Source organism: Armigeres subalbatus, chromosome 3 (genome assembly GCF_024139115.2).
Source record: "Armigeres subalbatus isolate Guangzhou_Male chromosome 3, GZ_Asu_2, whole genome shotgun sequence".
Lineage (NCBI taxonomy): Eukaryota > Metazoa > Arthropoda > Insecta > Diptera > Culicidae > Armigeres > Armigeres subalbatus.
The window spans coordinates 165,593,966-165,621,953 of NC_085141.1; the positions used below are offsets into that span (position 1 = coordinate 165,593,966).

The 27,988-nt window shown below is 40.6% G+C and overlaps 1 protein-coding gene across 2 annotated transcripts in view; it reads right to left on the reverse strand.

The window, feature by feature from the left end:
- Positions 1 to 22,991, reverse strand: part of LOC134227591 (acetylcholinesterase) — a 142,707-nt gene extending 119,716 nt beyond the window's left edge. For both annotated transcript variants that reach the window (XM_062709180.1, XM_062709179.1), the window contains exons 1-2: positions 22,268 to 22,991; positions 6,657 to 7,241 (exon numbers count right to left, since the gene is read on the reverse strand). The gene's annotated coding sequence lies outside the window, so the exon portion shown is untranslated. The remainder of the gene's footprint in view (positions 1 to 6,656; positions 7,242 to 22,267) is intronic.
- Positions 22,992 to 27,988: the final 4,997 nt, after the last annotated feature.

The following is a 27,988-nucleotide window of genomic DNA, read 5'->3' on the forward strand; positions in this document are numbered from 1 at the left end:
TTCTATGAGCAATTTTTTTCGATATATCCAGTAGACAACACTAAAAGTTAAAGCATGTTCAAATAGTGTGATTTTTCTGAGGAAAATATTATTTTTTCCTAAATGGTTAAATCTTTTTCTGAGAAAATTGACCTTTTTTTGTGGTTTTTAGAATTATTTTCTCTCCATTAGTATTACATTATTCGAGACGCCAAGCAGTGTTATCAGGATTTGAATTCTTCAACATGATCTGGTTTTGTAACCGCATGCCCCAAAATGCGCAACACTATTTTCATGGCATCCCAAATTTTCACGATTGTTTCCGAATCAATTCGTAACAAATAATAAAGGTTGTCATCAATATAGCAACAGAACGATATGGAAAGCATTATCATTGTTTTGCTCGCACATAGTATGTGATAGTAATATACATCATAAATAAAATAAAAGTTTGTCACTGCGTATGGCCGCGAATGCTATGCCATAAAAAAGATATTAGCTTTTTGTGTCGAAGAAGACGACGTCATGATTCTGAAATGGATAGTCATTTGGTAGATAAGTATGGAAAAGGACCACTAGAGAGTGACTACGTTGAGTCACTAGGCAGTGTGAGATTCAGGTTTTCCTAAACTAAACTGTGCACACCATGTTGCATCGTGTCAGCATAGAGAAGGCAGCCCCTTCAACGCGATGTAGCTAGCACAACCCTGGTAAGGTAGCCTACCGAAGATTCTACAGCTACCAAGAAATGCAAAAGTAGAGCAAACGGATTGATTCAACGGCAACAGACCCGGCAACAAATAAAGGACAACGATTGGAAAGTCGGATCTTGGAACGCGAGAACTTTGAATGAACCCGCACTTGCTCGTGAGCTGCAGAGTGTGTGTGGCCAAGAACTGGAGAACGTGAATTTCGGGCGGTGGATCCCATCGCGAACACTTCATTCAAGTACCATATCTACTATAGCGGCGATGACAGAGCAGAACGAGGAGTTGGCTTCATGGTGATCGGGAAGCAGATGAAGCGTGTTATCCGGTGGAAGCCGATAAGCGACCGCATTTGCGTGTTGAGAATGAAGGAAAAAAATTTCAACTATAGCCTGATCAGCATCTATGCCCCAACGAACGATAACCCTGATGACGTGAATAGTGAGTTCTATGAGAGCCTTGATAAGGCCAACGGAGAGTGCCCAACACACGATGTAAAGATTGTCATCGGGGATGCAAATGCGCAGATCGGAAGAGAAAGTTTCGAAGAGAGTGTGATAGCAGAAGCGCAGGAGAACATGGATTGAAACGATATGCGGAGGTTTTACGCAACTGTCAATGGCGCGCGGCACAAGGCTGCGCCAGTGTCCGCAATGTGCAATGACCGAGAGGGGAATTTGCTGACAGACAAGACTATGGTGGCAGTCAGGTGGAAGGAGCACTTCAAAGATTTGTTGGACGGTGAAAATGGAGGTGTATTGAGGAGCAGGATGGACATAGTCGGCGTCGGTGAAGCTGTGGAACCACCAAAGCTGGACGAGGTTAAGAAGGTTCTAAATGAGCTGAAAAACAGTAAAGCTGCTGGGAAGGACGAGATCCCGGTCGAACTTCTCAAACATGGAAGTGAGCAGCTGCATCAATCAATCCACCACATTATCCAGAAAATATGGGAGAATGAAGAACTGCCTGTCGGCTGGTTGGATGGCCTGCCAATTACAGAGGGAGCACCCTTCTGAACTCGGCGTACAAAAGCCTGTCGCGTATCCTGTTTAACAGACTGAGATCGCTTGAGGAGTCATTCGTCGGCGAATACCAGGCAGGTTTTCGTGAGGGCCGCGATGTTTAGCCTGCGGATTATTCTTGATAAATTTCGGGAGTAATAATTGCAGACTCACCATCTGTTCATTGATTCAGTGATGAACTCTTTATATATTAAGAAAAATCACTTAAATAAAGATTAAAAAAAAAACTTTTCATTGATTTCAAAGCAGCGTACGATTCAGTGAAGAGAAATGAGCTGTGGCAGATAATATTCGAACATGGTTTTTCGGCGAAACTGATTAGATTGATACGTGAAACGAAATCAAGTATTCGCATTGCAGAAGAAATGTCAACCTCTTTTGTGACCTTGTACGGATTGAAGCAGGTTGATGTACTTTCGAATTTATTGTTCAACATTGCACTCGAGGGCGCTATTAGGAGATCTGGCGCGCAGAGGAACGGCGCTATAATTACACGGTCGCATATGCTCCTGGGTTTTGCGGACGACATCGACCTTATTGGAATCAATCGCAGAGCAGTAGTGGAGGCTTTTGTCCCACTGAAGAGGGAAACGGCGAGGATAGGCTTAACCATTAACGCTACTAAGATAAAGTACATGGTGGCAGGTAGAGATAAGGGAAGACCTAGTGGTGTTGGTGCTGAGGTAGTGCTTGATGGGGATGTGTTTGAAGTTGTTGAAGAATTTGTTTACCTTGGAACGCTTGTGACATGTGACAATGACGTTTCCCGTGAAGTGAAAAGACGTATTGCTGCTACGAATAGGGTCTTTTATGGATTACGTAACCAGCTTAGCTCCCGTAACATGCAGAAGGAAACGAAATTTGCTCTATACAAAACTCTGATTCTACTAATGGCCCTTTATGGACATGAAGCATGGACATTAAAAGAGGTGGACCGGAGAGCTTTCGGGGTTTTCGAGCGAAAAGTGCTGCGTACAATATTTGGAGGGAAACTAGAAAATGGTGTGTGGCGCAGACGCATGAATCATGAGCTGTATCAAGTATACAAAGAAGAAAATATTGTGAATCGTATAAAATACGGCAGACTTCAGTATGCTGGTTACTTAGTGCGAATGTCGGAAGAAAGAATAGCGAAAATAATATTCAACAGAGAACCAGATAGGGGCAGGCGACTTCGTGGAAGGCCACGAACACGTTGGCTGCACGCGGTGGAATCGGACCTGGGGACCCAAAACGTTCGGGGAAACTGCAGGAATATTGCCCAAGACCGACGATTATGGAGCTCTACAATGCGCCAGGCATGGGTGTATTGAAGCTGTAGCCAACCAGGTATCCAAGTAGGTCTACCGACTACCATGATGTCTCAAGCTGCGATATTAACCCAATCATGTCCTCCGATTATTTAACTTTAATTTGCGTCTCAAATCCTGGCATGTGAGATGTTGTCTTCCTCTTCTATGAATCTACATTCCAACTGGAACCTGGTCTAGCTTTTCAACTTAGTATTCTATTAGCATTTCCTCAGTTATTAATTGAAAGCTTTTCTATGCCCGCCATTGCATGAGTATGTATCTTGTGTGGCAAGTACAATGGATACACTATGCCCAGGGAATCGAGAATGTTTCCAACCCGAAAACACCCTAGACCGGACCGAGAATCGAATTCGCCATCTCCGGATTGGAAATCTTACGCCTTTGCTCACAACGCTACTGGAGACCTGTTGTAAGATCTCCAAATTGTCCTGGAGTTCTTATCAAATGTTCTACCGAATCAACAATGACTTCCATGATGTCCCCAGCCGTGGTATCAACCCAATCACGCTTCTGAGCATTTGTATTTCATTTGCGTCTCAAATCCTAGCGTATGAGATATTCTAGGATCCCCAAATCATCCTGGAGTTTGAATAGATTGCTCAACTGAATCAACCACGATGTCCATAATGCCCCTAACCACTATATCAACCAAATGAAGACCTTCGGCTATTTGTCTTTCATTTGCGTCTCAAATCCAGGTATGTGAGCTGTTTAAAAGTATCCAAATTTTCAAATGGTCTGCCAAAGCAACCATGACTTCCATGATGTCCTCAGCATCGGTATCAACCCAATCGTGTCCTCCGAGCATTTGTCATTCATTTGCGTCTCAAATCCAGTCGTGTGAGATGTTGCAAGATTTTTTTAAAATAATTTATCAAAGTGATTTTTTATAATTGGCATCACTGTGTTGTAAGATCTCCAAATTGTCCTGGAGTTTCTCAACAAACGAACTAAGGCTTCAGTCCGATTCGCGAATTAGAATTAAATTTAACTTTAAAGTGACAGTTCGAAAATTAAGAAAACACCCGGTCTTAAGAGTTTCTGGTGCTACCCAGCAAGACCAATTAAACATCTATTCAAAAACATTTGATTTTGTCAAAAGTAATCTTATTTGGGTTACCGTGCAAACTCAAACTTCGGACGCTTAAGCACTTTCTGATATAAAATCATCCTGTTTACTGACATTTTAAGTCACACCGTTTAAATCACCATTGCAATCACTAAGTACAGTATTCATCTTTGAACTACGTATTTAATATGTGCAAGATATTACGAAGAATTTTTGTAATTTATGAAAATGTCTGGCTTCTGTTTGATTCAAACCTCGGACACCGGCGGGGTTGGATTCATATTTCGGACACAAAAATTCAAACTTCGGACACCTGATTACACAATACCAGGAAGAATAATTGGAAATAATTCGCACTGCACAGCTCAGACTGTCTTTTAATCATTTCGTCGCATTGTTTTAACATGTCTTATTAGAATGTAACTATACTAAAACAAGCTAAAACTATTAGTCATCCGAATGCAGCTTGACGAAACATTTCGATGAAATATTTCAGAAAATTTCCCATACGAATTGAAACGTCCGAAGTTTGAGTGTGTCCGAAATTTGATTTTCCACGGTATTTGAAAATTATTGAAGTGTCACTTTTAGCGCAGAGAACAGACGTTGAAGCTGCACTCGCTATGTTGTGATAACTTTTAACTGTTCATTATGAAATAACACTTGGAATTCGGACCGAAGCCTATATTCAATTAAATTTGACTGAATTTTACAAGCAAGCACAGTTTAAATTTATTTTGATTTAAAAGAACAGTGCATGCTCCGAATATGTGCATGAAAATAATTCAAATTCACAACATATTTTTATCTGTGTTGCAAAGCATAGGTGATTGTGCATCGTGGGTGGCTATGCAATGCTCAATCTACTGTATATTGTGGTGCTTGGCATTAATACCTTTTCCTTTACAGATGCAGTTGTATACCTTGCCATGTCCTTATAATCACGGAAGGAAGGAAAGAAATGTTAGTTCAACATCCAACAAAGTTTGTGTAAGTGCATTGGTTAAATAATAGGGAGCTCTATTCGACAATATAGAGCGTTTGTCAATTAAAATATATTAACGCATTTGCCAAAAAGTAAACGCGGCGCTCCCCACATGAAACGACGCACCGCGTTTCTTGCTACACGTATATTCGATTCTTATGGGGAGATAACATTACGGCGTTTCCTAGGGTGCGGTTGTTCCTTTCGAATGTGAAACGACGCATGAAATCTTGTACAAATGCGCTTTTGGAAACATTACAACAGCTCCGCGGTGTATCGTATTGACAGCACCCTACAATATTATAATAGGGGTATTCACTAAACGGCGTAGGTTGCTGCGTATCTGTTTATAGAAATGTTTCATAGGCGATTTGAAATATGTCCCTTGTGATTGTGTGTGAAACATTTCTATAATCAGATACGCAGCAACCTACGCCGTTAAGTGTATACCCCTAATGTTTTTCATTCAACACATATTTATACATTTACTTACGAACCGTCTAAAGTACAACAAAGTAACCCAGATCTTGCAAATGTTTCGGGTCTTATATAAAACACGTTCAATCACGCACTGATTTACCGTTTAGATGCATATTACCAACATTTACATTTTCCACTTCGGAGGTCTTTATTACACATGAATTAAAATATTTGAATTAATAAATTCTTTCCATCGGTTAGCGAAAATTAAAACTTTATAATCGTATTTTTTTTGGGGGCCTCCTTAGCCGTGCAGTGAGACGCGCGGCTACAAAGCAAGACCATGCTGAGGGTGGCTGGGTTCGATTCCCGGTGCTGGTCTAGGCAATTTTCGGATTGGAAATTGTCTCGACTTCCCTGGGCATAAAAGTATCATCGTGCTAGCCTCATGATATACGAATGCAAAAATGGTAACCTGGCTTAGAAACCTCGCAGTTAATAACTGTGGAAGTGCTTAATGAACACTAAGCTGCGAGGCGGCTCTGTCCCAGTGTGGGGATGTAATGTCAACAAGAAGAAGAAGAAGAATCGTATTTTATTGATTGTAACTATCAATGCAGTATGATTTCATTCTGCCAAACTTTGTCTCAGTGATCTTTAAACTAAACTTAACTTAACCATTGTAAAAGGCACATCGTTGGAGAAAACACAGGTGTTATAAATCTAGATTTGACAAATCCTCCACATCCTATCAGTCTAATGAGCGTTTTGTTGATGCTTAATTTTAGTATGACGGCAAATTCTATTCGATTGATGTATTTTGCTGCATTCATAGTTACTACGATATGCTTGACAAAAACTTCTGGTTAACCGAAAACATTTTCAAATAAAGTGCCTATGTCAAAGAGCATTACTCATCAAGTCTTATTCGATGATATGTTTGTGACGTTGAGCTATTCAATCGTGTAGACATTTCTCACCACCAGCTTCAAATGTAGGTACCATTCGATTATATAAGCCATGTGATATAGAAAAACTGTCGACACCAATAGCCAAAAAAAAACAAATTCATTTCAATTTGGTCAACTTTTATAGTTCCTCGTTCTATTTTCCCAGTGGGGAAACTAAAAGGTCAGATGACAAAGCAGAAGCATTACTTACCGCAAATAAAGCTATAAGACTGTAGAGAAGAGCATTTAACGATGATGACACCAATTTCTCAAGTGCTGGCGCTCTTCTGGCTGCGTGGTTCACTCAACTGGGCTGGCTTTGTTTTCCGACTCCTTTTGTGTTAAATTCGCTAATTGCCACTACACATCCACTTCCCGAGGAGCACCACCAGGAGACAATAACGGGTTCCACTTGTCTGTGCGGGTTCACTCACTGCAGTACGTAACTCACCCAGTTGGGGGTTTTATTATCTACTTAAATTTTCAGAGGGTTAACTTTTCTTCTCCGGTGACGACGTTTTCCACTCGGTGTGTGACGGATGACGCTTTTGTTCCCTTGCCTGAGCTTTGGAATCAATTCGTTAGCGTAAACTACTAAGTAAAGCAGTCCCTCATGCGCCAACCAGCACAACACCGCACGGATCCGGTGTCAGAAGTCGTGAATATATTTGTCTTGCTTTGCTGGTTTTATTTGCTTACACAATCTCAAGAGATGACGTGAAGAGCGGAAAACACAGTCACGGTTTTGTTTTTCTTTTTGTATCACTCACTACGGTGGCTGGCTCACTCGGTAGCTCTGAAAAGAGGATATTTTCCAAGGATAGGAGAATCTCTAGCTGCTGACTGCTGATGAAAGCTACCTCGCAATGAAGCAGTTTCTTACAAGTAGGGAATTCTGTCTTAGCACTGTGGTCGAGGGGATGGAGAATTATTGACGGAATTCGATTTTATTAATCTCCTATCTTCTGTTTTCTATATACGTATAAAAATGAATTGGTTTGTGTTCACATCCGGATAACTTAAAAACGGCTAGTCGAATTTTCTTCCTTCAGCAATTTTGTTTGTTAAAATCTTTGACAGGTTTAGAGATAATTTTCTTATGTGAAACTCATGAATGAAATTGTGAAAATCTTAAATTACAATTTGTATGGTAGCTTTGCAGCCATGGACCGAGCTCAATAGAGACGGCTTTTATTCATTCCAGTGGCCACATCGACCTAAGTGCGAAAGAATAAATAATGGTAGGGGAAAGAGGCAACAGATTTTCCCCAAAACTAGCGTGCTGCTATGAATCAAAATCGCAAGCCATTATTTGGCAAACGGGTACCCCAAATATTATTCCAAAATTTTTTGATTAATCATATCACTATACTAATTTGAAATAAATATGTTTGCTACATTACGTCAACACGTGCCACTATTGGAACAGTTGCACTATTTTGTTTTGCAAAACCATTGTTTTCAATAGTTTTTGAATCGAAATCATAGGATAAGTTGCATTCAACAGTATATTTAAAGCACAATCAACTGAAACTATCGTAAGATGCATAGTTATGATAAATCTCATTAAAACCACACTCATGGCGTGTTTGGTAGAACAATATTATCACAAAATCTTTCATTCCCTGGGTATTTAAAAAAAATCTATCGAGGGGTCCCGAGCATTTTTTTCTTTTCCAAATGGAACCTACATTCTAATCTAATATCAGGCACCAGTCATGAGTCACTTAATTCTTTAATTATTATTTTTAACTATTCTTCATGAACTAAATGCATTAAAAAAAATGTTCTCCATGTTCTTTTATTTTGAACCTAATTTCAAAGGCTCAGATGAGGAGAAACATAACGGAGCAGAAATTATTAAATTTAAAATTTGACTAGCAAACACTACCACTTTGCAATGGTAAACCCACTGGTATTTTTTTTTGCAGCAAACTCCCTCTGATCAATTTACAAAACATAAAGATTTCGAAAAACCTCACGATTTTTTATCCCATTTCCAAGCATATTATAATCTAACCTGTGCCTACCTGAGCTATTAGCATGTCAGACCATGCTGGAAGTGGCTGAGTTGTATCGCTGGTTCGGTATAGGAAATTTTTAGGTTAGATATTTTCTTGGCATTCCCGCAGTAGCACATTTGAAACAAATATGAATGCAGCAACCCTAATGTGACCGAATTTGGTCACAAATAAGCTTCGACAACTAAATTGCAACATGTGTGCTATTCGGGTCATACATGGGATGGTTTCATAGAGATATTTTTAGTTTTTTAAGTGAGGAGCACATTTCTTGTATGTTGTTTTGACAATATTAACGTGACTTAATCATCTAAATTATTTCCCCTAGATAGATTAATGAAAGTGAAGCTCACCGATCACTACTGTTGATCAAGGATGGAGAATCGGGAAAATCTTGCGTTCCAATCTACCAATGCGCCGCGGAATTGTCAATCCTGCGATCGTCCTGACGTTGCAGATAGCGAGATGGTCCATTGCAGCGTCTGTAAGCTGTGGGAGCACTTCGGATGTGCGGGCGTTGGCGAGGAGATTAAACATGTGAATGTCAGGTATGTCTGTATGCAATGTGCTACCAACCAGGGAACCTCAACCGGAGGTGCTCTGCAAGTGCCTGTTGAAGATAAGCGGAAATCCAAAGAATCGAAGGCGAGCTCCAAAGCAGCTTCGAAAAAAAGGAAAACGCCCCTTGACCCATCGAAAAGTGTCAATTCCAGCATCCGCGCTAGGCTACTAGAAGAAGAACTGCGGCTTATCGGAGAAGAACGGCAGGTTAAGGAGTTGGAGCTACAAGAGCAGGAAGACATTAAACAACGACAGCAACTTGAAGAAGAGCGTAGACTGGAAGAAAAACGGCGACTCGCAGAAGAGAAGAGCAATATTCGTAACGAAAATTTCAAGGAGAATTAGCACTAAAAAGAAAGCAGATGCAAATTCGCAAGGAATCCTTTGAGAAACGACAGGCGGTTATCCGGCAGGCAGCATCGGTAAGTTTCAGAGGTAGTTCGATCGTAGACTGGAATGAAAGGGTGAACAAGTGGCTGAATTCACAAAACAATGTTGGTGATCCAAGAATGACTCCGATGGACCCAACAAATGTGGACCCCAAGCTTGCAGCACTTTCGATCGCGCCAGACTCCAACAGACTTCTGTATCCAGTTGCTCAATCAGCGCAAAATTTACCAAGCCCTCAAAGAGCTGTGCCAACTCACATGCTCACTCAAGTGCAGATCGCCACGAGGCAAGTACTGGGAAAATTTGGAATCTTCCGGCATTCGGCGGAAAACCAGAGGAGTGGCCAATATTTATAAGCAACTTCGAGCAATCCACGGTCCGAACGGTTGAACTTGATTGAACTGTATAGCCGATCACGTATCTACGTAATTATAGAGATAATTTTTCAAGATTATTCCTTTCAAACGAGATTTTTGACTAAAATCGAAACTCTTGAGAAACTTTCAGAAACCTCTTCTGTTTCTGATCATTCAGATTTTCTGTTTGCGCTTTATGTTAGGGGAACATATTTGGCTTGATTGAATGTGATTGCCAATAGCAATATAGTACGACAATAAAATATACAGTGGATCAATTCAAAAGGTAATGAATTTCTGAGGAAAATGATCGTTTCTAATGAGTATTTCTCTCACAAAGTGCAATATCATAGAAAAGTGGGTTAGTATTTGTTATCACAAATGGGGTGAATACTAAGCTAAGGGTCTCCGGTAGCCTTGCGAGCAAAGGCGTAGGATTGCCAATCCGGAGATGGCGAGTTCGATCCTCGGTCCGATCTAGGATGTTTTCGGGTGGGAAACATTCTCGACACCCTGGGCATAGCGTATTCATTGTACTTGCCACACAAGATACATACTCATGCAATGGTGGGCATAGAAAAGCTTTCAATTAATAACTGAGGAAATGCTAATAGAATACTAAGTTGCAAAGCAGGCCAAGTTCCAGTTGGAATGTAGAGCCATTGAAGAAAAGAAGAAGAAGAAGAAGAAGAAGAAGAAGAAGAAGAAGAAGAAGAAGAAGAAGAAGAAGAAGAAGAAGAAGAAGAAGAAGAAGAAGAAGAAGAAGAAGAAGAAGAAGAAGAAGAAGAAGAAGAAGAATAAGCTGCTATTTGAAGGAGCCACAATATTTGTAGTAAAATGAATTTGCTTGTCAAATACGACCGTAAAAAAATGTGAAAACAGAATTCTGTGTATCTACATTACTTCTCCTCTTTCGTTTGGGCAGTATGTCCCCCATTGGGACATTGCCGCCTCACAGCTTTGTGTTCAATCAACACATCCACAGTTATTAACTGCGCAAAATTATCATTTTTGCATTCGTATACCATGAGGCAAATAGGATGATACTTTTATCTTTAAGGGGAAGTCGAGAAAACTTCCAACCCGAAAGTTGTCAAGATCAAACTGGAAATCAAACCCAGCCCCTTCAGCATGATGTTGCTTTGTGGCCGCATATCTTACTGCACGGCCAAGGAAGGCCATTACATTACTATGGTAAATTATTGTTCAACATGATCAATCGTTTTGAATAGTTTTGTAATACTTGTTAAACTTATTCATTCACGCATCAAGTTTCATTTTGGTATGTGGTGGGAAACAATTGGGTATATATGTGCATAAGATGATTATGCAGAGGATAATCCTCATCCTAGGCGCTCTTAGCTGTTTGCAGGGGATAATATAAATTTATCGAGTTTGGCCAGTTATTTAGAGTAGTACTTGGTAATATTCGATATGGATATTGGAATAAAAAAAATCCAGGAATCTCATTTTTAAGGGGACGCGATAAATAATCGATGGTTTTCCAACTATAAATTTCCGTTTCAGAAAAAAAAGTTGTTCGGGACCCCTCGGTAGAAAGGAGCGAGCTCTGGTCATAACTCACAAGCTCCAATACTCTCGCTTCCACGGGTCTTTCGATGACAACTGACCGCCAGCGAAGATCGGCTCCGACAACACGGACTATGAACGTGTCATGGGACATCATGGTCTTGAAGTGAAAACGGTGAGCTTGGAATTCGTTGACTTGCTCCAGAATTTAGCGTGACTATATGATACAATATCCACACATGATCTTCCTGGGCGGAATCCTGCCTGCTGCGGTCGCACGGTGGAGTAACTAGAACAAATGGCTGGCCAAAAACCCTTTCTTGTTTTTCGAACTTTTGCATATTATTATATTTTTAGAATATTCTTCAATATTATCTCCATTAGGAGTCATTGAAATTTTTACGTTTGTTCCTTATTAGTATTAATGACAACCTATCAAAAATCATGTTAATTTGATGGTTTTTAGCGTGCCGCAAGAGAAAGATCAGTTACCACTGCTGACTAATCTAAACAACACATATAATGTTAGGTTTATCGTACACAAAACATCATTTATAGACTGCCCTAGGACCTCCATGAGTTGAAATGAATTATATTTAACATTAAGATATTATTTCATAAACATAAATAACATGGAGTTTTGACATTTTTTAACAAACTTCATTATTAAAAAAGTAGAAGTACTCCCTCGTATTCCGCTACGAGATTGTACACACATGAAAATATAGGCTTTCATCTTTCCATTGCGGATTAAAGATCATCCGCACTCGTCCGCAAACGAATTTGCGAGTAACTTCAAAATAGGTTGTTTTCATATTTTCCGCCATTGTTTTCAACAGTATATAGGCAGAAAAATTCCGCAGATAGCTTTTTCTGGTTTTCGAGGCATTTGACACATAGACATGATTGAATACAACAGTAACATACTCTGCTTTTGCCTTTCTCGTACAACAAAGTTGTACCGAAAGGCTATCATTTCACTCCAAAATCGAACTTTTTATAGAAGTCTCGTAGACCCATGATGTTATATACCAATCGACTCAGCTCGTCGAACTGAACAAATGTCTGTCTGTCCGTGTGTATGTGTGTGTGTGTGCACATGAAAACCGAAAAACATTAGCCACTTTTCCATATAGTAATTCTTAACCGATTTTCTCGCAACAAGTTGCATTCGACAGGGGACAAAGCCTTGTTGATCACTATTGAATTTGATAACGATCGACCATTGCGTTTAAAAGTTATTAAGAAAATGAAATCGAACTATATAAACGCCATATAAGGTTGGTGTCTTGGCTAAATGCGAGAAAGGCAGTGTCACCAATCGGTGAATTAAGTTGGGTTTTTGTTATTCATTCGTTCATTTGGTAGCTGTAGAGCGTTACGGAGCCGATTAAAAAAAAAACTTTTTAATACAATTTTGTAACCTAACCCTCAAATAATAATGTTAGTTTGGGGCATCTGCTACTCATTTAAATCTCTACAAAGCATAGCGAATGCTCTATTATCTTTCATCTCCTTCCCTTATGAAAAATCTAAATATCATTTGTATTGAATTTGGCGATTGCATAGACAACAGATATGTAAAACTCGATATAACTTAAATACATAATAGTTGATATTATGTAGACAAGCTGAAGCAAAGAAATAATATGGGATAGGGGATAAAACGGGCAAGTGCCACTTCAAGCTAAATAGAAACAATTCGAATAAGCAGTCTACTTGGTCTTAAGGGAAGTAACCTTATGAGGCAACCTTGTACATAGGACCAAAACAGGAAATAGAAAGAAGCATTTCCTCTCCAAGAATAATCAATCCTATGTTATTGTAAGATGAAGATGTTTTAAGCAAAAAGTTTATGAACGACCCATAAGGGTGCAAAAACAATAGCCAGACTTTTGTTTAATCAATTTCAAATTTTACGATGCAACTGATGTTATACGTGAGTAATCAGTGTTGATTGTACGTTCTGGGTAGCTTTCGCTGCTAAAAATATAATAAACTTGAGAAATGGGAGCTGAAAATCTAATGTTTTGTTTTGAATCGATTAATGTTTACCTTTCTGTAATAGGCCCTTATCAAATGCTACGCGAGATTTTCCATTTTCCACGTTTCCCACGTGAATTAAGGACAAAAGTGTGTGAAAAAATGAACTGTCATGGAGCTGTCGCTTCTGTATCAGTTTATAATTTCATTTTATGAACATATCAAGAAAGGTCATTTCTCACTGGTAGGTGAATTTGCACCTGTAAAAATGTTCGAAAATCGATTGTTACTATGTTTTTGCATCATAAATGCAAAACCTACCAGAAAACGCCGAAATATAATTTTGGCCAGGATTTTGGTCCAGTTACCCCTTAGTGCGTCGGAGAGTCAATCAATTATAACGGCATGGTGATTGGAGGATCGCTCTTTGCCCATCGACCAGTGCACAAAGTCACGTGGGTCTTTCGTGATGGACAAACTGAAAATCAAATCCACCGGCCATCAAGAATGCCGTTATCGAAACAAGCGAGAACAACCTGGGTGAGCTGCGCACTCCGCGGAAGGAGTTGATTACGGATGCAACCTGGTGGAAATTCGAGAAGCGTAGAAAAGCATAGGCCGCGATAGAGCGAGCAAGAACCAGATCAGTCAAGTACCAGTCCCGTCAACGGTATTCGACTCTAGAGAAAGAAGTTAAACGCTGCTGCAGACGGTACAAGCGAGCGTAGGTAGACTCCCTGGGGGTGCGATTGACTGTGTACCATGGACTGCTCTGGCAGCCTATGACTATGGAGCATCTAAATGACTTCGATTTGGCTGATGATATTGCTCTAATAGCACAACGGCGCTCTGATATGCAGAGTAAGTTGAACGCCCTGGCCGAACACTCCTCAACGGCGGGCTCCACCATCAACGTAAACAAGACCAAATCGTTAGATGTAAAACACAAACAACCCCTCCAACTTTACGGTAGCCGGGCAAGCAGTGGAGAAGGTCAACAACTTTCAATATCTTGGCAGCCAGTTAATGTCGGACAAATGGAACCAAGATCGACATAGGAGCACGGATCAAGAAAGCTAGGGCTGCTTTTTGCGAGTTTACGAAATGTATGGAGATACAATCAGAATAATCAACGCGATAATCAATAATCAACCAAATTTCGAATATTCAACTCAAACCAAATCTATGTTGCTATACGTCATTGATACTTGGTGTGTATCAGCAGAGATTACGTAGAAACTGCAAGTATTTATCAACCGATATCTACGTTTTATAATTCGGGCCTGGTGGCCTCACAATTGCATCTCGAATGCTGAGCTCCATCGACGATGCCATCAAAAACCGATATCGACAAAAATAAATGAGATGGGTCGGCCACACATTACGATAGAGCGGAGACGAAATCTGCAAGCAAGCGTTGAACAAGAATCCAGCAGGACATCACAGCAGAGGCAGACCCAGAGGCTCGTGCCGGCGTAGCCTGAACAAGGAAATATAGGAAGTCGACAGGAATCTGACCTGGTCCCAGGTCAAGGCTAAAGTCAGCAGCCGCCCAGGATGGAGATCTTTTACGTTGGCCGTATGTTCCCCTAGGGGTGCTCAGGATACATGAGTGAATGTGAGTTTCGGATAAAAAAGGATTTATCATCTCAAAGGTGTATCATCTCACTCGGATTTACCTTATTGTTCTGTATTTAAGCCTTGCAAAATCTGTATATTATTCTTCTTCTTCTTCATTGGCATTACATCCCCCACTGGGACATTGCCGCCTCGCAGCTGTGTTCAATTAGCACTTCCACAGTTATTAACTGCGAGGTTTCTAAGCCAAGTTACCATTTCTGCATTCGTATATCATGAGGCTAACACGATGATACTTTTATGCCCAAGGAAGTCGAGACAATTTCCAATCCGAAAATTGTCTAGACCGGCACTGGGAATCGAACCCAGCCACCCTCAGCATGGTCTTGCTTTGTAGCCGCGCATCTTACCGCACGGCTAAGGAGGGCCCTCTGTATATTATTATTATTATCTTTATTATAGAGATTCGCAGTCATTGGTTGGCTCGTCTTTTGAAATCTGTATAAAATTCAGCATATACCAATGCAGAAGATTTCAATACAAGTTTTATTATTTCAATACAGTGTCAACGGAAAGCTAGCATGTCTTGTATTGCAGAGTTGTATATGCCAAGATTTCAAACAACAACTAGCTGATCCGGTGAACTTTGTCTTGCCAAAAATTGTTCAATTTTCTGATACAATTTTTTCGTACACAATTTATTCAGAAAACAAATCGGTTCCTTGAAATGATTTTTTTAAAGCTTTATCATTAATTTATCATAAATTTTTTATACAATTAATTGATTGTTTACAAAAATTACCACATATCGATATTTCCATTATCGAATGATAAGATCAACTTCGTTTTATAAATACGGATGCTCGAGATCTGAAATTCCCACACACGAAGATCCATTACATCGAAAAGATTGAGTTTTGATTTTCAAAGTATTCCAAATTCATCATAACATTTTTCCTCGTAAATACCCAGGAAGAGGAAACGAATAGAAATTAGAAAACATTGAACAGTTTATTTTGAGTGATGCACAGTCGTATTTGTTTTTTGGATGTACCGCTTTGACTCAAATTCCGAACATGACTCATATTCCCAACACTCGCTTCAAAATAACCATTTTGGCTTTATTAACGTGATTTTACCATAAGAGCTTGATTTCATTTGTAATCTTGATCCTCAGTACGGAAAACCGATGAAAGTTTTAGTTTTAGGGCTCTAAAAAGCCAGTGTTCGGAATATGAGTCATGTTGAATATGAAAAATGGTATGCAAAAAATAGTAACTTGGCTTAGAAACCTCGCAGTTAACAACTGTGGATTGTGGAAGTACTTAATGAACACTAAGCTGCGGGGCGGCTCTATCCCAGCACAGTGGTTCATAAATCAAAAATAAATCCAAAAACGTGACTTTATCGAAATTCAACAAGTTATCCCTAAACTGCTACCTTATGGTATACCATATAAGATGCAATCGTCATTTTTATAGAATTTGAGCTAATATGCTCTGTACTGCCGCTAACCGCAAGTCGAGCACATCTGTATATGGAGGCCCATATACAGATGTGCTCGACTTGCGGTTAGCGGCAGTGTATAAGGCTTCGAATTTAAGATAATCCAGTTAAATAAACTATACGTGAAAATTTTGGCATACCTCATGAAACTTACGTTTTACCCTTGAATTCCTTCTCGAAATATCTTCTGAGTAAATATTTCCACTCTAATCTGTCATCTACATGCTATTTCAGCTGGGACCGTCCGCATCCAAGCCAATGGTCAACGGAAAACTCTACTGTGTTTGATGAACGGATTCACAATTTTCTTCTGAATTTCATTATTATCATCCACCAATAAAATATGTTACCCCTTCAGATCCCCTCCAGAAACATTCCCTGAGTAAATATTTACACTATTAGGTATCTATCATCTGCGACCAAGCAAATGGTAAACTAATAACTTTTCTGTTTCTTCGACGGAAAAACAATTTTCTTCTACATTTTGTTATCTTCATCCTCCAAGAAAGTATGTTTCCCCTTCAAAATCCCTCCAGAAACATCCTCTAAGTAAATATTAACACTCTAATCTGATACCTAAAGGCTGTTTCAGCTGCGATCATTTGCGACCAAGCAAATGGTAAACAAATAACTTTACTATGTTTCTTCGACGGACACAATTTTCTTCTAAATTTTGTTATCTTCATTCTTTACGAAAATATGTTTCCCCTTCAAATCCCCTCCAGAAATATCCTGTGAGTAAATATTTACACTCTAATCTGTCGTCTAAAGGCTATTTCAGCTGCGACCATCTGCGACCAAGCAAATGGTAAACAAATAGCATTACTGTGTTTCTTTGACGGAAACACACTTTTATACTCAATTTTGTTATCTTCTGTATCCACTAAGAAAGTATGTTTCCCCTTCAAATTCCCTCCAGAAACATCCTCTGTGTAAATATTTACACTCCAATCTTTCATCTAAAGGCTATTTCAGCTGCAACCGTCCATGAGAAAGTTGAGGGTAAACAAATAGCAAAATTATGTTTGTTTAACAGATATAATATTTACTGCTCAATTTAATCGTGTACCGCTTCAATTTCTTTTTCAATATCCTTTCATGTATTCATATTTCTGACTGCTGCCTAAATGGCATTTCAGTTATCACAGTCTGCGACTGAGCTTGGAAATAAATAAACGATGGTAAAAAAATACCAAAATTGATGAACACAAGTATTATGTTTTCTTTATCATGGTCAACTTTATGAGACTGAAAAGTTTGTTTCTCTACGATTTCCATTCTCAGACATCTCTAAGAAGCAGTGTTGGTAGAATCATGCTCAAATATGAATCATCAAGGCTTCATGCACGAGCTAAGTCGCTTGCAGGGAGAGCTTCGCGCTTGAGTTTCTCGTCCAGAATCGCATCGCTTCGCTCACTCACCGAAAAATGATTTCGCTCTAAAAAGCATCAAAACGCAATCGATGCATATGTTTTGTTTATATATGCAATTATTAGCCATTGTTTTAGGCAAAACAAGTTAATTCAATGCATTCAACAATGAATAACACGTAAAAATCATGCAATGATGCAAATCACGATTCGAATCATGAGCGATTTTCTGGGCTATGATTATGTTGAGGTTTGACTCTCGCATGATTTAAATCGCCGATGAGATTTGAGAATTTGAGATGTTACCAACACTGCTAAGAAGATATTTAAATTTTTAGCTGTCATTCAAGAGCTATCTGTGTGCAGATTATTAAATAGTATATCGTGGATTATGAATAATTTATGTGAAAATATATTATATTTAACTTTAAATTGATATATTAAACCTTTTTGCCTTTCTCATATACTAAGTATACGTAAAGGCTATACGTTTGCTCCAAAAACGAACTGTTATAGGGTGCCCGGAGACCCATAGTATTAGATACCAGATGATTTATGTCTGTGCGTGTGTATGTGTGTGTATTAGGGTGGCTCAAAAACACTTTTTCTAATTTTTTTATGGGCCGCCCTCTTATTCGGTTCTATTTGATGCCCTGATGCTCTGGACAAAATTTCAGCCAAATCGGTCAACGTTTGGGCAGTGCTAAACTCGTTGGAAGTTTATATGGAAAAATGTATGCAGAAATATCCAAAAACAGTGATTTGCAGTTAGACGGTACAATTTCCCATTGGCCCATCAAAAAAATTGAAAAAATTTTTTCCCATACTAATATGAGCCACTCTAGTGTGTATGTATGTGCGCAAAAAAGACTCACATATGTTTAGGCACTTATACTTCTAGACCAACATTTGGAAAGGGCGTGGCAACCAATATTAATTCCTTCTGATTGTTCGTCTACATATTTAGCTATATATGTGGAATCATATCCTTTTGTTTTCTAATAAAAATTGGCCAGATCGCACAATGGGTCTAAAAGTTATGGCAAAAATATTATTTTTTTCATATGCACTAGAAAGGCATTAACACCGCTAGGTGGATTAATCAGGTTTATTCTCGTTTACTACTTTCACAATAACAAGCATCTTCCCACCCACGCATCTTCCTCAAGAATATAAATTGAACGTTGTTTGTTGTATTTTTGCATATAAGCTCGATTTTAGCTCCGTAAAGTATGGTAATGACTGATCCTACCAAATAATTAAAAAATAGGCTGTTTAACCCGAAAAATACTAAAAGTACATCATTTTACCGAATAATTTCCGTAATTTATATTTATGACCGCCCTTCTATGGGAATGGAACCACTGTGCAGTGTGGGGATGTAACGCCAATAAGAAGAAGTATGCTAATGACTTCCCATAAAACTGCATAAGCTAAACTGCATAATATTTGTATGATATTATTGTAGACTTTAAGCTTCTATTTAAATGTCAATCAATAAACAAACGAAAACAAAAATGCTTATCATTGATATTGATGTTATTTTTTTAGTTAAAAAGAATTTCCCGCGATTTAGTATTTCCTTAATAACTTTTCTTACAAGCATCAAATCGTTTCGCAATAAAGACGACCTGTTTCCTTGTAACATTTCCTATGTAGCCAATGCATTCATACACACTTAGATTATTTTTCTGAGTTCGGTAAACAAAATTACCGAATAAATCCTTTAATCATTATTTTTACAGATTTTTCTGTAGTCAAGTATTATTTTACCGAAGATCTGTAAATCTTACCGAAGTTGCGGTTTTGACAGTGTCAATATCGAAATTGCTGTCAGAAAGTCATCGAAACATCAGCAAATGAGCAAGCACACCGAATTCTGTAACGACGGATACCGGACATGCAGTAAACAAGGCATTAATTACCGATATTTCGTGAGACTAGCACGCCGTCCGTCCGTCCGAGCTGCGAAAATTTCCACTTTTGTGCTGTGGTGAAACAATTCCAAATTGCACGCATTTAGTCAATTCATCTAATTTTAAATCTTCCCTGTATATGATGCGAGTGTAAACTGTTTTTTTTTTCATTTTGCAGGCATAAGGTACTCGCCATCAGTATCACGAGCTTCTGGAAGAAAGACACGGTTGACATATGCAATCGAACATTGCTGGAAAATGTCTCGTACGGAAGTTTTTCTTAACTTTGTGGTCTCGATGCATCCCCAGACGGCATTGAGTATACCAACCGAAACTTACAAGTCCTTCCCGATGTGTGTGTTCCTGGCTTTGGCGTGATTGTCGTGCTGGAATCCGTTTTGTGAAAATAAATGAATTTATCTCTTTTCGGTAACGATGAAAATTTTAACTGCTAGGTAATTTTGACATATCATGGGATGAACCAGTCTACCGATCGTTCTGTAATTTCGTTATTTACCGAACAAGTTACCGAACTTTCAACTGCTGATAATTGACCTTTCCCGTCAAAAAATGTATCTCGTTTTATTGTCTCAGTCGATTCTTTGGCTTATTTAAGGTCAACTTCCCCAAAGAACCCATATTGTTTGAAGCCTCTAACTATTTTTAAAATCGAAAACAAAGACCGAAAAAGCGCTGCACACGTGAACCGGCCTGAAAAATTCACCCGATGTTCGTTCAAAATCGGGCCAAACTTAAAAAAACAACACTTTTTCGATTTTTGTTTAAAATTTTAAAAATACTTAGATGCGTCAAAAAAATGTGGGTTCTTTGGGAAAGTTGACTTTAAATAAGCCAATGAATCAAGTAAACGAATTACCGAAGTCGGTTATTTATTCTATGTGTGTATATTTTAGTAATTTTCATAAAAACTTCAAACTGTGCGTGCTTACTTTAATTATATCCAAATCAGTTAAAAACTTAGGAAAATTGTTAAAATGGCAAATTAGTTTTTTTAAGCATCGGGAAGTAAAAAAGTCAAAATTTGAATCACTCTACTGTCTCACCCAGCGTGTTAATTCTAATATGAGACCGATTTATTTACAATTTTAAACAAATTTCAGGTGCATATCATAAGTATTATGTCATTGATTGTTGAATTTCAACCAGCGCTTTTATATTTAAAACTAGGCGAACCTGCCCGATCTTGCTCGAGTTCTTCAGAACTCATGAACCGTTGCAATCTGACAATTATTCAACTTTTCCCGTCAAATTGATCCACTCTTAGTATGTAAAAACATAGCTGATCCCACGGCAAATCGATTAGTGAGGAAATCTTGCAAATCGGTCCCTCTGTTCGTGAGCTATATTGCCTCAAAGGAAATGTAAACTCATTTTTATATATATAAAGATATAGATTTGGATTACATACACCTTGAAATTGTTTTAGATGCCAGATGTTCACACTAACGGAAATTAAATTTTGACACTATGTGGAGTCATACTAACAAAACTTTACCTGTTGACACAACAGCCGAATATTCATTCAGCATCGCTTAGCTATAAACTGTTTTATATTTGATATGTGAGCCCAAAGCATGAAAATGGAAAATCTACCGATTATATCACTTTTTTTCATCGTTTTATGGTGTGTGTTTGACAAAAGGTGTTTGACAAAATTGAGACATCACTGTTTAATGTATCCAGATTTTATCGCTAACATCATTTATAAATCGAAACATATATTTCTATTAGTGTCGAATCGGATCAATATTAGGCTCAAACCTACCAACGAAGCAGACGAACCGGGTCAGAGAAAAATAATCTTGCTAAACGCGTGTTTTATTCATCAGAACAAGTTTCAGATGAATTATTGCATACGGGGGAAATGTTCTCCTCACTGTAACAAATTCGAAACAAAGGAATAAAGCACCAACTTCGCCGGATTGTTTTACTAACATGCGTGCTCACTGCTTAAACAATCAAAAACATAGGAATCCAATTTCCTTTCAACTACTTAGTTTTTAATAAATGAATATAGGAACTATGAGATGAAGAACCGGAATATTAACTCACTAATACAAATACTTCACGAATTCCGTCATCAAAATTCTGTGTATCCGACCATAGTGCTTAGTGAGATCACGCCGCAGCAACCGCGAGAGATTTCGTTACACAACTAACCTCTCGATGTTGGTAGAGAGGTGAACGGGGATGTCTACAGTAAATGTTTTTTTTTATTCTTTCATGGAACGCCGTTTCAAAGCTCTTCGAATTGTATTTCTGCTGATGCTGATAACGATGCTACTAGGCAGAGCGATGCGGTGTCACTGCTTACGAAAACAAGTAGCACAACCGACCGATAGCACTGCTCTGTCCTTTTCTGTCTTTCAGAGGTTCCCTGCGCCGAGCCTTCTGCCACTGTTTCCTGTTTTCAACCCTTCGGCGCCAGTGGGTGGGTGGGTGGTCGGCTGCCTGCGAGGTTGAAGGGGTGGAAGGTTTTTGGTCGACTACACTCCAGACGGGGATCACTCTTATGAGCAAAGTTCACCAACCAAAAAAAGCTGTACTAATTTTATTTGAGTTTCTGATTTACCCCACTCTTGTGACTTACACTGGGGTCGCAGTTGTCACTGTAATTCAGTTGCCAATTCCGAGTTCTTCGCTTTTCCGTATTATCGCCGTCCTAGGAAGGATACTAATGCTCACTATTTTCGTTTTCTCTCGTTTTTTCTCTTATCTCAACCTTTTGAAAGGTATCTTTCGTGCGTTATTTTGAAAGTCAAAAATATCAAATTTTCGTCTGCTCCACCATTGATTTTCCTGCAGCGGTGAACTGGTCTCTTCAAGCTTACCTTTTTTCTTTGCTATACTGAGTTTTTCCTGTTGACAATATTGTTTCTTTTATCTGCATTGAACACTGTTTTAAGCTTCTCACAGGACTTTTTATTCGTGCCTTAATGCTGCATCGCAATCTGGCCCAATGCAGTAAAGCACCAAGGAAATTCCTTCACAGACAGTCCTGCAAAAAACACTTTGTCACACTATAAACTTTTGTCCCTCTTTTTCCTACTGTTCAAGGATTTTTAGTTTCTCCTGCAAACAGCTTTTAATCCCTTGTCAATGCCACCGTCCTCGACACAAAATCCCGTGAACAGCTTAATTGGAAACCTAGCGAGCTAGCGGATTACACCACGCACTTACTATCCTCCGTCGATGGATATCACAGTGAAGGAAAAGTTTCCAACTTTCCACAGAACTCACTTGCTGGAAAAAGGTATTATATCCTTTTGAAGCAGCTCCTCATTGCGGCACAGCAGACATGCGACTCGGAAAAGTTTCAGGCTCACACTACCAGCAGCCCGCAGCTTGGATGGAAAGCTCCGTGCTGAGATGGCAATTCTGGTTCGGTCGGAACGGGAAAAAATAGTCGCATTGGACGGCAGCAGTTCCGCTCACAAACACTCGCATACAAACAGAGCCGACATCGTTGGGGGTTTATGTTATTTTACTGCTGTTTGTTGGTGGTTTTCCGAATTGGTGAAGATTACTTATTCGTAACAAAATCAGGCTCTCAGTATGGCAAAACGATACTACATTCAATCTGCAGATATAAGATTTATTTCAATTAAAATCATTTTATGAAACGCTTACAATTCTTCGTGGTCGTTGAACAATATCTGTGTAAGACGCATACACCTTTTGTCCAAGAATCTGATAGTTTACTGCATATGGTAAGATTTTATTCAAAAATGTAAAAGAAGAGAATATTGTATTTTTTTTTCGCTACGATGTTATTTATGTTTTTGAATAATCTGATTGAATTTGCAGGATTATTGCTACAGGGGACGATTTTTAGACATTCAAACATCATTAAAAATATTAATCTAACGTGATCGGTGTTTAAAATAAGAAATTTAGTTACCGCCTTCGGGGAAGATAGAAGTTTAGTGAGAATCATGTGAGCAACTAAGTAAAATTAGCTATTACAAAAATCGCTTCTTTTCACTTAGTTCAAAATCCGATGTACAAATTAAGAATTGACACCAACAGAATATGTACCTTTATACGACAAACGATTTTGTAGAATACTCCGCTTGAAGAAGACTCGAAGTAGAGTCGAAACGTAGGAAAAAATCTTAAACATTCGCTTTATTATCCAAGACTGCAACGCCGTTAGAAGTAGCTCCGCTAGAATTATGAACATTTGTTTAAGTTAAGTATGAGGCTTTGTTTCTGTGTAGTCGTAAGGAGGTAATCTCGGCTCATGCACAGCGGTTGCTGTCTCGGACTCGGGCAAGGTCGAATCGACCGAGGGCATGCTAGCGAAGATGGTGGTGCCAAAGTCTACCCAGACTGAGGCTCAAGTATTCGCGGGCACGTCGAGGGTGACTGCTCCAACGGAGCAGACACAAAAACGGGGGAGACAGTCCCCCAACTCTCTGGGGGCCGCTCCAAAACTCGGAGGGTTACTACCCCGAACAAGGGTAGTGGGGCTGGGATGCTGAACCCCGGTCAGGTACCTCCAAAACCGGGGGAGGAAGGACCTGGATAGGTCCGTCCACCCAGGAAAGACGGTGGAAAAAAAAGACGGTGGAAAGTATGGTGTTACGGCAGGCTGAGAGCTCTCAGCCGCCCCAGACCAGGGAAATAGAGGGGGATGACGCCTCCTGGACCCTGGTCAAGAACAAGAGGAAACCGAAGACGTAAAGGGCCGAAACGAAGGCCCAGGCGAATGAGGGTAGCAAGAAGTCTAGGATAGGCGCCAATCACTCCAGGGGCGATGCCCTAGTCATCACGGCGGACGAGGCCAAGTACTCGGACGTCTTGAAGGCGATGAGGAGTGACGTCAAGCCCGGTGAACTCGGCGCCGACGTACGTCGAATAAGACGTACCCGGATGGGCGAGATGATCCTCAAGCTGAAGCGGGGCGTCTCGCAAAAGGGCGCCGGCTACAAGAAGTTGGCGGAGGAAGTCCTAGGTGAGACGGTCAAGGTGAGGACACTCACGACGGAGGTGAATCTAAGGGTTAAATACCTGGACGAGATCACCGAAGTCGAAGAGCTCGTCACGGCACTGCGGCGACAGTGTGAAGTGGAGACGCCCACCGCAGCCGTTCGGATACGGAAAGGTCAGGCAGAGACGCAGGTAGCATTGGTTCGGCTATCTGCAGCGGACGCCTCCAAGGTAGTCAAGTTAGGGAACGTCAAGGTGGGATGGTCGGTGTGCCCTGTGGGCATATACAAGCAACCCGAAGTTTGCTTCAAGTGCCTGGAACCGGGGCACAAGCAATGGGACTGCAAAGGCCCTGACAGAAGCAATCTCTGCCGACGCTGCGGATTGTCCCTCCAATCCAATAAGGCACAATGCTGCACGAACCCTCTCAATTGTTTGATTTGTTCCAGCAAAGCTGTGAACAGCAAGCACCCCATGGGGAGTTCGAAGGGAGCAGGTAACGCAGCTGGCTTGCTCGGCCTAGCCCGAGTGTTTGGTGTGCGCAGGTTTAGAGGAAACGGCGGAACACGTGTTGTTCGTGTGCCCACGTTTTCGCGCAATGCGTGACCACATGCTTGCCACATGTGGTCTGGACGCTACTCCGGACAACCTATTTCGGAGGATGTGTAAAAATGAAGTTGACTGGAACGCCGTTTTATCGGCTATCGTCCAAATCGTCTCGGAGCTACACAGAAGGTGGCGCGTGGACTCAAGGATGGCTAGTTCAGGCGCAAATAAGAGGTGGTCCAAGGGATCGGAGTCGGCTTCATGGGTCATACCGGTGGTCATGCCCTGTGGTCGAACTCGATCCTTTAATCGAACAAGTGGCCGCGTGAAGAACAACATGGTATCGTCGCTTTCGCGGCGTCGGTCAACCGGGCGGATTCCGAACCCGAGAACGGAAAGGGGTCCACGTCAAGGCTGGGACATGCGTAGGCACCGCGTCGGCAAGTCCCTCTGTGTGTTGGCGAATAGACCCTATCGCAGAGAGGTCAATTTGGGGTGCATGCGGCATCATCATCCTCGATACCAGTCGTGCAGAGGGAAGCAGGCGCGAAGTCGACCCTTCCCACCTTCCGAGGACATAGGGCGTGGTAAGGCCACCTGGAAAGCCGGCAATGCGCTGGCACGATACCATGGTGTTCTTCTAAAAAAGCGAGTCACGATGTTCGATGCTGCAAGGACACGCAGCTAACCTCGAGGGTGCGTTATGCACTGGCCCCCCTTTGAAGCATTACTTTCTGGTTGTACCGAAGGGACTATGGGCTTGGCGGCAATGGAAACGGTTTAGCGGGTCGGGGATGTAGTCCTGGCTCCCTCGTTTGCTGTTGGAGGTGGTCCCTAACCCCGCACTTCCTGGACAACCCAGGATGTCTGTTGAGCAGATTCCTCCTCCATTGCTTAGGAAAAAAAAACAGCGGTTGCTGTCTGGGCGCTTCCCAATGCTCACACGATCTGAGATGTCTTATCAGATGTCTGGTTGCAGAGTTTAGTGTTCTCCAAGGTACGATACACTGATAACAACCTTGCTTTTTGAGAGTTACAGTTCCACTTGTTTTATGACAAATAAAACATTCTTCCAAACAAGTTCTGAAATAAATCTCTAATCAAAGCTACGCAATACATAGGCTATACGGCACTATGATTGGTTTCTTTCTCAGCACTCATGTACATGTGGCATTCATTAAGTGAGATCCAATTCTCACACACTCACTCTTGTGTTCTGAGTACCTTTTGGGGTCTATTGGGCCAACGTTAAGGATCTACACCATTGCATTGGCTTGAGCTCAAGTCTGTTTTCTATCGACTTTTTTTTATTTCTTTGTTATGGTCCTATCGCCAGACAATCCTAGGTCTGCCTCTGCTGTGATGTCCTGCCGGATTCCAGCGCTTGCTTGCAGATTTCGTCTTTACTCTTGTGGTCTACCCAACAACGTTGTCTGTGGGCGACCTACGTTTATTCACACTGTGGAATTGCCGTTGATATTGGATCTCGATGGCATCGTCGATGGGCTCTCCTTAGCCTAGCGGTAAGATGCAAGGCTATAAAGCAAGACCATGCTGAGGGTGGCTGGGTACGATTCCCGGTGCGGTTTGGAAATTGTCTCGACTTCCCTGGGCATAAAAGTATCATCGTGTTAGCCTCATGATATACGAATGCAAAAATGGTAACTTGGCTTAGAAACCTCGCGGTTAATAACTGTGGAAGTGCTGAATGAACAATAAGCAGTGAGGCGACAATGTCCCAGTGGGGGATGTAATGCCAATAAGAAGAAGAAGGCATCGTCGATGGGGCTCAGCATTCGGGATCGATTTGTGAGCCCACCAAGCCCGACCTGTAAAACGTAGACATCGGTTGATGAATACTTGCAAATTTATGTAATCTCTGCTAATACGCCCCAAGTCTCACTATAGTTGGCTGGCTTTGGTTTTCGGCCATCTCCACTGTTTGCCCAGCTACCGTGGAGTTGGAGTTGTTCACATCCAATGATTTGGTCTTGTTGATGAGTGGGAGTAAACGACCAGGTCATTCAGTTTACTTTACTTGGTAGAGCGCTGTGGCATTAGTAAAGCAGTAAGCAGTATCATCATCTGGGTACCGGTCGTTCGATTGCTCTATGGAGGTGGACTGCTACACAACAAGACCACTTAGAGGTCACATTTGCGGAAAAGCCATCAGAATCTGAGTACCAACCTTCACCGCGGTTAGCTCTTTTTGCAAATTGAATATCTTTCAGATGTTTGGTTAGTCCAATCGTCACATGTGCTTTACTGTTGTATATCCACAGTCAAGCGAGCCCACCTTTGTTATTATTCAAGAAACATCACACTCTATGCCCCCAGCAACGGGCAATTTGCATGATCAAGAAATTACGTTTACACCAATCCACAAATTTGTCGATAAACATTTGCAGCAATCGACAATCGTCTGGTGACTTAACGAGTCAATAGATTTTTTTAAAAAAAATCGGCACAGATAATTTTGCAATTTTGGGGAATGACAAAACATACGTCGTTGAAAAACAAGGAGAAAAGCAGCGGCCCTAGAATCTAGGGCCGCTGCTTTTTTCCTTGTTTTTCAACGACGTATGTTTTGTCATTCCCCAAAATTGCAAAATTATCTGTGCCGATTGCTAGATTGCCTAGATTGCTGCCTTGTGGTACGCCGGAGTTGTTGCTGAAAGGTTCGGACCAAGTAGTTCCCAATTTCACGGTCAGCTGTTGGCCGATAAGGTATGACTCCATCCACCTTACAGAGTTAGTCGCCACTTCTAAGCGATCTAATTTAGCCAGGAGAATACGATGATTCACTCTATCGAAGGCTGATTTAGGGTAGTGG